Below are 10,327 nucleotides of genomic sequence, written 5' to 3'. Positions count from 1 at the left end.
TTCACACGATCAAAATCTTGAGGATAAAATTGGGTGAAAAAAACTATTTTTTGTTAGTCAAAAGATGAAAAATTATTCACTGAACTCAAACATGTCATACAAAGAAGACTATTCCATATATGGTATGGTGATCATGATTTTCAGATAGCTATTATTTGCAGGTTTGTAGATCGCTATTTCATGATTACTGACCCCCTCGTGCATATTTAATTGAACAATTAGGATAATAGGGTTAGGTGAAAATCTATTAGTAGCGAGTGGACAATTAATTGAAGGATTAAAATTTGAATTTTGAGTCCAATCGCCTTGGATGCATATTTTGAGTCCAATATTTTCTTTTCCAATGAAGTTACTGCATGCCACTGGAGAAAGATAGCAAAATCGTGCAACGGTAATGGCTTAAGGCTTAAGAGTTGATCTTTTCAGGAGTGGTTAACAACCCACTATTAATCACATTTATATTGTTCTTTAATTGTATCTTATTATGTATTAGCATAACAAGTGTAGGTGTTTTATCACACAATGCTTTGGTTAACAACCCCCTATGAAACTGTCATTTAGTCTCAATTTATCCTCTGAAATTAGTTTTGTCTCACTTTGCCCCTTAAAACTAACATTTTCAATTCTTTTGGTCTCACTTCACCCCATTCCATTTAAAGAACTATTAAATTCAAGGGTATTTTAGATATTTTACTTTTTACACATTTATTAACCTCTATCCTCCTCAACTAATCTCAATTCTATTTTTGACAACTCTAATTCAAACTCATGAGTTTTCGGCTATTTTTAAAATAAATTATTCAATCAATAGAAAAATCCTGAGTAACAAAACCATTATATCAAACAAAATAAGGATAATATTTTGTTCTTAAAGTCATTTCACTTGCAAGGCATCCACGTATTAGCTCGAAACTTTGCACTTGAAAAGTACTCATTTCAGTATAAGGGAAACATGATCAGCCTATCTCAAGATATCTTTCTAATTGAAATTGGCCTAACCACAAGTTTTACTCATATAAAAATGATCTCAGATCAATTTCACTAAATATAATCTCAAAAGAACCATTAAGCTATCATGTCCAAAATACTCCCAAACCAAAAAAAAAATCATCTAAAGAAAATGCATTGTTTGCAACCAAAAGTTTCACATTGTTGCTCGAAATTTTTCTATTGATTGAATAATTTATTTTAAGGTCTAACTCATGGAGTTTGAATTAGAGTTGTCAAAATGGAATTGAGATTGGTTTAGTGTAAGTTAGTGGTAAATAGCTGTGTAAAAAGTAAAAAGTCTAAAATACCCTTGAACTTAACAGCACTTTAACGGAATAAGGTGAAGTGAGACCAGAGAGTTGAAAATGTCATTTTCAGGGGGTAAAGTGAGACAAAATAAGTTTCTGGGGGTACATTGAGATTAAATGGCAATTTCAATGGGTATTTCAATTAATAAGCCTTGATTTTATTAAGAGTGGGACAATTCATTGTATTGAAACTTATTTTGTCAATTTTCTAAGGTGAGATTCTTGTATTATCTAACAAAAACTACTCATTGTTGTTTTGAAATGTATCGCATCAAATTATGACTTCAACCAAGCCATCACTATTACGGTCTTACGGTATTCATTTTCAATTGTAAGTCAAAGATCTTAGGTGTGGGTTATGTTATGAAATTATATTATTATAGATTGTCCCATAGTGCGGCTTAGCCCAACTTTCCTAAGAAAATTTCACTTGTACATGACACACTTGTTACATGGTGTGCCATTTTACAGGTTACAATATGGATGTATGAAATGACTGATATGTCATTTCTAGGGTATACTAATAAGAAATCAAATACCTGTGTTATATTTTGAGTAAAGTAGTAACACTACCTAACGATATTCTAGACACACATGAACATATTTATGCGACTTAATTAGCTTGTTTTCTTGCATTTTTATAGCTAGTTTCTGTTTATTATAGTGAATTAAGCTATTTTTGTATGTTTGTAGGTCCAAATGACAAAGTTGGCAAGAAAGTGCAAATTGGAGCATTTTGGAGCAGTTTTGGGCCAATAATGGATAGCACATGTGGGGAGCACTTTGGATGGACGTTTTTGAAGTTCAAAAGGCTAGGAATGTGTTGAAAAGATGAAGAAAATGAATTGGGTAAAGTATGAAAAACTACCTCAACTATTAGTGTCACGACGTTTTCATACCTCATCTTTTAAAATTGACAATGTCATACCTCATCTTATGAATTTGTGCCAATATTATACTTCCCGTTAGCTTGGTGTGAATTTCTCAGTTAAATGCTAACGTGGCTTGATCCGAGGCCCATTTTCTATTAAAAAATTATTAAAAACAAAAAAAAAAGTCATTTAATATTTTTTAAATATTAAAATAATAAAGAAAAGTTTTTTTTTTTAAAAAAAAAACCAACAATCAGTTTGTCCCCTTCCCCCCTTCTCTCCATCTTCTTCTTCCCCTTTACTGCAACTTCAACCTAGAAAAAAGAATAGAAAAAAAAAAAACCAATTTGTCTTCCCCGCTCCCCACCCCCTCTTCTCCCCGCACCCAACCTCCCCACCTTCCCACCCAACCTCGCACCCACAACTTGCAACCCCAAAAAAGAAAAAACCCAGATCTTGTTGAGGTGGAATCGGGAAACCTTCGCCAGGCCGATTTTGAAGGTTGAGAACTTGGGCGCGGAGAAAATGGGGGGAATGGATGTGGAGGGAAGAGGGTGGGTACGCGGGGCGGGGGGGGGTGGGATGGACGAACTGGGTGTCCGTTTTTTTCTTTCTTTTCCTTTTCTCTCTTCTTCTTCTTCTTCTGCAGGTTGGATGGGGGGGGGGGACGAACCCTTTTTTCCTTCTCTCTCTTCTTTTACAGGTTGGGGGGGGAGGGACAAACTCGGTTTCCATATTTGTTTTTTTTCTTCTTCTTCCTCCTTCTTCTTTCTGGGTTTAGGGGGCGGGTTGGGGTTTTTTGTTTTTGTTTTTTTTTTCTTTTCTTCTTCTTCTTCCTCCTCCTTCTTCTTTTTAGGTTTGGGGGGGGGGGAACTGGGTTGGGTTTTTTTTTTTTTTTTTCCCTTCTTCTTCCTCCTCCTTCTTCTTCTTTCTGGGTTGCAGGAAGTTGGGGAAGAGAGAAAGGGGGAGGGACGAATTTCTATTAAAAATGGGAAGAGAGCACAGTCGTCTACTCTCGTAGGTAAAGCAAGCAAACAAACAAAAATTCTCAAAGAATTTACTGAATCGAAATCGAAATCCCTAAATTCGTTGTGAGTGCAAAACCCTAGATTCTTCAATAGCTTGACAGATTGATAGGTAGACAAAAAACACACAAAGATGATTACGCATTAGAAACAACCATTAATGAAAGCCCTACGGCGGATTCACACTTCTTCTAATCCACCTCCACCGTCGTCAAATTCCACATCTTCACCGTCGTCGTCATCATGGATTCATATATGATCGGTTTTGTTAGTCGTTGCTTCCTCGTCTTCCTTACCAGTTTCCAGATATCGGTGAGTTTTCACTGTTCCTGTTCTTCCCCCATATCCTTGTCCATTAAATTTGGTTCCTTTCAGTATACTTGGTTACTTAGAAATTGTATGAATAGGAAGAAAAGCTGGGATTTTTCTGTTTCATTTCACATTTTTGTAAGTACCAAGGGTGGGGTTTTTCTCATCTTTTATAAATTTGATATGTAATCCAATTGATTCTTGTGTTGCGGAAACTGTCCTGTTCAAGTACTTATTCCCTAGTACTACACTCCTGTAGGAGTTTAAAAAAATTATTTTGTAAATATTTAATTATTAAAAATATATTTAATTATTAATGAGTGGATCCTGCATGTAACCACGTCAGCACTTAACAGAAAAATTAACAGAAAAACTGACGGAGGTATGACATTGGCACAAATTCTAAAGATGAGGTATGAAAATGTCGTGACACCAATAGTTGAGGTAGTTTTTTGTACTTTACCTAAATGAATTCAAGACAAAGAAGATAATGATTCAGCTAAACAGAATGAACATTATCCAAAACTTTATCCAACCTTATCTTATCTTATCCTAATCTTATCATACCTTATCTCCAGCTGCAAAAGGAGTCCTCATCCTATTCTAAATCCTTCCTATCTGAATTTAGGAGTCCTAATCCATCTAAACACATTAATTCTTTTCCTCCCTGGAATCTGATTAGAAGTATCCTTATTCCTTGATGATTTGGAGCCCTAATTCTCTTCCTACTCACCCTAGTCGTGCCTTACATTCTCCCTATAAATATAAAGTGCTGCAGCACTTAGAAATCACACACCATTCACCACAAATTCGTCCCATACATCCCTCATACACATTCATCCCATTGTGCCGTAACTTTGCAAGGAGATAGGAGAGGAGATCCCTGGAGCCGTGCTTGCCATTCAAGACGTTGGATTGCTGGAGTGTTTCTAGGTGTATTCTATCCGTTGTTTCAATGTTTAAATTTAATTGTCTTTGTTTAATTGCAAACTTGAGGAGCTAAACTCGTTTTAGCTAGGGAGAAATTCAAAGCCATGAACATATTTGCAATATGAATTGATTACTTCCAGTTGTGATTTCATGAATCATAAATGCAATTTACTTAACTGTTTGATTCAGAACTTATTCTTGTTTGTTGATTAAGGGTGCACACTTAGTTTGCATGCAGGGATTTGATGCTAGAATATAAGGGAATTTCACCTAATAATTATAAACTTATATTCACAAGTAGTGGAGGTTGCTAGTCACAATCGTGTTAAGTGAATTCCTGGCACGAGTATCATGCTATCATAGTTACAAATGCCTTGTCAATGCTTATGATTTTCACAAAGCTTAATGATCATTGATTGTATCTCTATTATGTTGTTCATGTAGGGAACTATTGAAGACTAATTTGGTTGCCGATGCGTTGTCCATCCAATTCAATGACTTAAGGAAAATCTGAGGTTAATTAGTGCTGCTCACGGTTAATCTGGGGCATTGAGGTTCATGGTTTATTGGAAAAGCAATTGGAAATTGATTTGTATACAAGTGTGTCATGCGTGGAGAAGAACCCTCTAGCTAGCCAATCACCCATATTTTCCCCCAAATTCGTGCTAAATTTGCTTAAGTTTTTAATTTACTTGTCTTTACTTTAAATTCGTAAAAAACCCAATCCCCTTTACGTTGCTGTGTCAAGTTAGTTAGAATCAGTCCAATTTGTGTTTTTAAGTGTTTTGAGTCAATTTAAAATCAATTTTCGTCCAATTCACCCTCTAGTGTCTAGTTTGAGTCTATTTAATTGTTGTGTGCTGTTTTGAGTCTTTTTAGTTTGTTTTGAGTTCATAAGAGTCTAGTTTAGTGTTTTAGAGTTTAATTTATGTAGATTAGCAGCCCTTCTAATCATCGGCCTAAAACAATCCCTACTTTCATATACTACAATCATAGGGTTTTAATTTGAGTGTTAGAATATTTCACATCAGTAGGGTGCAAGTTCTTTAGGATTCCATTTTGAAAGGGTTATGAGCAACATATATTATAAATTAGAACTTTTATTTGAACCATATATAATTTTATTATACATTTAATTTAAATTTTAAACATGAATTATCTTTTTTTGTCCTTTGTATAATTACCATCAAGCAAGATGAAATTGATTCTATAACTAAAGTTCATCAATAAATCTATATTCAATAATCAAACACTTGTCATCGCGCAATCTTTGTTCTACATTATAGCTAAAACACTAGAACATTGTCATAGAAAAAGAAAAAAAAGACTATTTTTTACGGATAGTTGGTGATTACGAAATTGGGGTTAATAAAATTTCCCATTATAAATTTTTAATCCAATTAGCAGTGCAGATTGGAAACAAAAATTAAAAATTAAATAGCAATACAGAGAGAATATACACCCTAGTTATTGTCATTGTCATTGAGTTGTGCCTTGATCCATCAGTATGCAAAGACTGTTGATGATCATTCAACCGGAAGAAAAGAGTAATGAGATAACTAAACATCATTTGTCAATCAACCAATTAACAAAGTTTCTGGCTTCTAACTGTGGCGCGGGGCCCTGGGGCCCGAGGTAGATTTGTCGGCAGGAGAATTAAGATGTTAATCCCTAATTAATTAGACAAATTACTTTGTTCAATCACCAATTGTTTTGGTGTTAAGTTAGGTTTCCTAATTAAAAAAATTACACTAATTACACTCGCTGTCACTGACCAGCTCCACCAATCACCATTCCAATTGATCTTGATCAATATTGAAAGCAAAGTTGGTGAAGTTTTTCACAAAACCTTTTATCAAGCTCAAGAGAATAATGGGAATTGGAAAATCTATTAAATTTGGATAACTTTTTGTGACATGTTATTCATTTCGTCTAAATTGGCTCACAATCAAGTTTCAAAGTACAGAGTTCACGAGGCCGCGGCCGGTCACCAACTTTGGAGTGACCGGATCACTTGATCGGAGTTGAGCAATTTCGTAATTGGCGGTAAGCACTTAGTTGGCTGGTGTATCCTGACCGTTTGGGTTGCTTATGTGGAGCAAAAAATATTCACCAGGCGACATGTGGACTTTTGGACAAAAAAAGACAAAAATACCCTTGAGGCATACCGGGATTTCTACGCGCAAGCAGCAGGCAATCATCTTTCAATCAAGTCAAAAGTGCCCAAAATAGGTAATAATTTAAAGCATATTTCATCAAATCCTTTCTATAAGGTAATCCCCAAAATCTAATTTATTCTATATGTTTATATTCCATTATTTAGCTAATAAATTAGCTAAATAATATATTCCTTTCATATTTCCTAAAATTGACTAATTAAGGGATTAATTACCTAATCAATCCCTTAATTATCAAATCAAACCACCAAATTATAACCAAAAAACATACCAAAGGCCGGTTACCCATTAGGGCCGGCCATGCCTTTTATTTTTTGCTTTTTGCTACCATTTTCTTTCCCTTTTATGACATTCAAATAGCTAGTTAATTAGGTTATTATTATTTGCTAATTAACTAGCCAATTATTTCCATAACTCCCCAAAATAACTAGCCCATTATCTCCATAACCCCCCAAAATAAATCATCATTGGCTTAAAGGCCGGCCACCCCTTCCTCTCCTATAAATTGGTTCCCATTTTCACCAAACACTAATTCCAATTCTCTTACAAAAAATCCCAAATGCTCTAAACACTATTTCTCTTTAAAATTCTAACTTTGGCATCAGAGGTTCTTCAGCCAAAGCCCCTTCCATTTATCGTGGGCGCGTGAGGCTTTCGACCTTAACCTAAGGTGCTAGTTGTTTTGTAGGTGCAAAATCATCCAAGATTGAGGAGGAAGAAATTTGCATTCACAAATTGGTGTTTTCATTGAGAGTTGAAATCCATACTCGTAGAAGACTCTCGCACAAAAAGGTTTTTTCTTTATTTTCTAATCCATTTGAATATTTTTCATACGTTCTTATTATTAGAATTTTGGGTAAATTACATAGTAGCCCCTCAGGTTTGAGGTCTATTGCAATCTTATACAACATCTTTAAAACATTTCACTTTCATACCTCAAGTACTATTTTATTTCAATTTCATACAACCGTTAGATTTTCCATCCATGGATTTGTTAAATGTTGACGTGGCTGCTACATATATGACACGTGGCTGCCAAATGTCTGCCATGTGGCAAATAAAATAATTTTTTAATTTTAAAAAAAACAAAAAACATATCTGCCACTTTTTTTTTCTCTCTTTCTTCTTCTTCTGGGTTCGGACCCCTTTTTTTTTTTTTTTCCTTCTTCTTCTTCTTCCTCCTCCTCCTCTTTCTTCTTCTCTTCTTCTTCTTCCTCCTTCTTCTTCTGGGTTCCGTCCCTTTTTTTTTTCTTCTCTTTCTTCTTCTTCTTCTCTTTCTCTTTCTTCTTCTTCTGGGTTCGGACCCTTTTTTTTTTTTTCTTCTTCTTCTCCCTCCTCCTCTTTCTTCTTCTCTTCTTCTTCTTCCTCCTTCTTTTTCTGAGTTCGGTCCCTTTCTTTTTTCTTTTTTTTTTCTTCTTCTTCTTCTTCTTCTTCCTCATCCTCCTCCTCTTTCTTCTTCTCTTCTTCTTCTTCCTCCTTCTTTTTCTGGGTTCGGTCCTTTTTTTTTTCTTCTTCTTCTTCTTCCTCCTCCTCCTCCTCCTCTTTCTTCTTCTTCCTCCTTCTTCTGGGTTCGGACCCCTTTCTTTTTTTTTCTTTTTTTTCTTCTTCTTCTTCTTTCTCCTCCCTCCTCTTTCTTCTTCTTCCTCCTTCTTCTGGGTTCTGTCCCTTTCTTTTTTTTTTCTTCTTCTTCTTCTTCTTCTTCTTCTTCTTCTTCTTCTTCTTCTTCTTCTTCTTCTTCTTCTTCTTCTTCTTCTTCTTCTTCTTCTTCTTCTTCTTCTTCTTCTTCTTCTTCTTCTTCTTCTTCTTCTTCTTCTTCTTCTTCTTCCTCATCCTCCTCCTCTTTCTTCTTCTCTTCTTCTTCTTCCTCCTTTTTCTGGGTTCGGTCCCCCCTTTTTTTTTTTTTTTTTTTTCTTCTTCTTCTTCCTCCTCCTCCTCCTCCTTCTCTTTCTTCTTCTTCCTCCTTCTTTTGGGTTTGGACCCTTTTCTTTTTTTTTTCTTCTTCTTCTTCTTCTTCCTCCTCCTCCTCCTCCTCTTTCTTCTTCTTCCTCCTTCTTCTGGGTTCGGTCCCTTTTTTTTTTCTTCTTCCAATTTCAAGTTTTTTAAAAAAAAATTAAAAAATTATTTTACTCCTTCTGGGTTCGGTCCCTTTTTTTTCTTCTTCCAATTTCAGGTTTTTTTTAAAAAAATTAAAAAATTATTTTTATTTGCCACGTGGCAGACATTTGGCAACCACGTGTCATATATGTGGCAGCCACGTCAGCATTTAACAGATCCATGGATGGAAAATCAAACGGTTGTATGAAATTGAAATAAAATAGTACTTGAGGTATGAAAGTGAAATGTTTTAAAGATGTTGTATAAGATTGCAATAGACCTCAAACATGATGGGCTACTATGTAATTTACCCTAGAATTTTTTACTTGCAAGTCTTTGATAAAACGTATAAGAAAAATATAATGGCTAGAAATTTAGAAAATTCTACAAGTGAAAATTCTAATATTCAAGAAATGGGATTGCGGAGATCTGTGAGGCTAAATGCGACAATAAGTGGAGCGGCACCACCACCACGAGTTTCCACCACGAGAACCACCGCGGTGGCTACCTCGGTAGCTACCCGTGGTAAGGTCCATGGTGCCTTCACCACGGCCCGAGCCGTGCCATCCAAGGCTTATGACACCAAGGCCATGGCCCAAGCCATGTCACTCCAAGCCCAACGTGAATTTAACGCATTGCCAAGCCAAACCCAAGCCTCGTACCCATATGCATCACACTCCGAGCAGCCTGATCCTGTGGCCCAGCCTGCTCCAACCGAGTAGCCCACTCCTATGGCCTAGCCTGCTTCAACCAAGCAGCCCACTCCTATGGCCCAGCCTGCTCCCGCCGAGCAGCCCACTTCCGTGGCCCAGCCTGCTCTTGTCGAGCAACCTACTTCTGTGGCTCAGCCTGCTCCTGCCGAGCAGCCCACTTCCGTGGCCCAGCCTGCTCTTGTCGAGCAACCTACTCTCACAACCCAACCTGCTCTTGGGGCCCAGCTTGCTCCTGATGCCCAGTCTGCTCCAGTGGCTTTCCAAGCAGCCCAAGTCGGCCCAAGACTATCTCGACCATCCGGACCTACCATCAAGCCGGGGGCATTCTCACCACATTTTTTCTCGGATTTGACATTTCCCAACTCAAATATCGCGCCCAGAGTCTACCACCATTCCATTGCCCAAGGAGGCACATTTCTTCCAAGCTCTTCCAATCCAAGTGGCGAACAACATTTGTCTCGACAAGTCATAGAGTTGACGAGTGCCCTTACGCAGCAGACAACTTTGGTGAACCAACTCTTGCAGCGCACCAAGATGCAACGTGCCCTAAACAAGGTGTCCCAAAGTAGGACAAGGGTAGACAAAGAACCTCACCAGCAACGTCCCGGTAAGCAACCACTCAACCAGCCACGAACCGAGTGTTCAGGCAGTGTACACTCCCGATTAGGCCCCTGAGATAGTGTATACTCTCGTCTTAAAGCACGGAGGAGCGTGCACTCTCGACTAGGCCCACAGACAAGCATACATTCACGGTTGGGGTCACACTCCGATAGTCAACATGAGCAGTCTTCCAGGCGAAGTGTTCATTCGTGGTTTAGCCTGCAAGGAGCATCATCCACCTTACATCGGAGTGGGCAGCACGGACGGACGGAGAGAAGCTGTCACTCAATACGGCTTAAGTTCAACTAG

This window comes from Malus domestica, chromosome 08 (assembly GCF_042453785.1).
Source record: "Malus domestica chromosome 08, GDT2T_hap1".
Lineage (NCBI taxonomy): Eukaryota > Viridiplantae > Streptophyta > Magnoliopsida > Rosales > Rosaceae > Malus > Malus domestica.
This window is presented reverse-complemented; position numbering follows the sequence as displayed.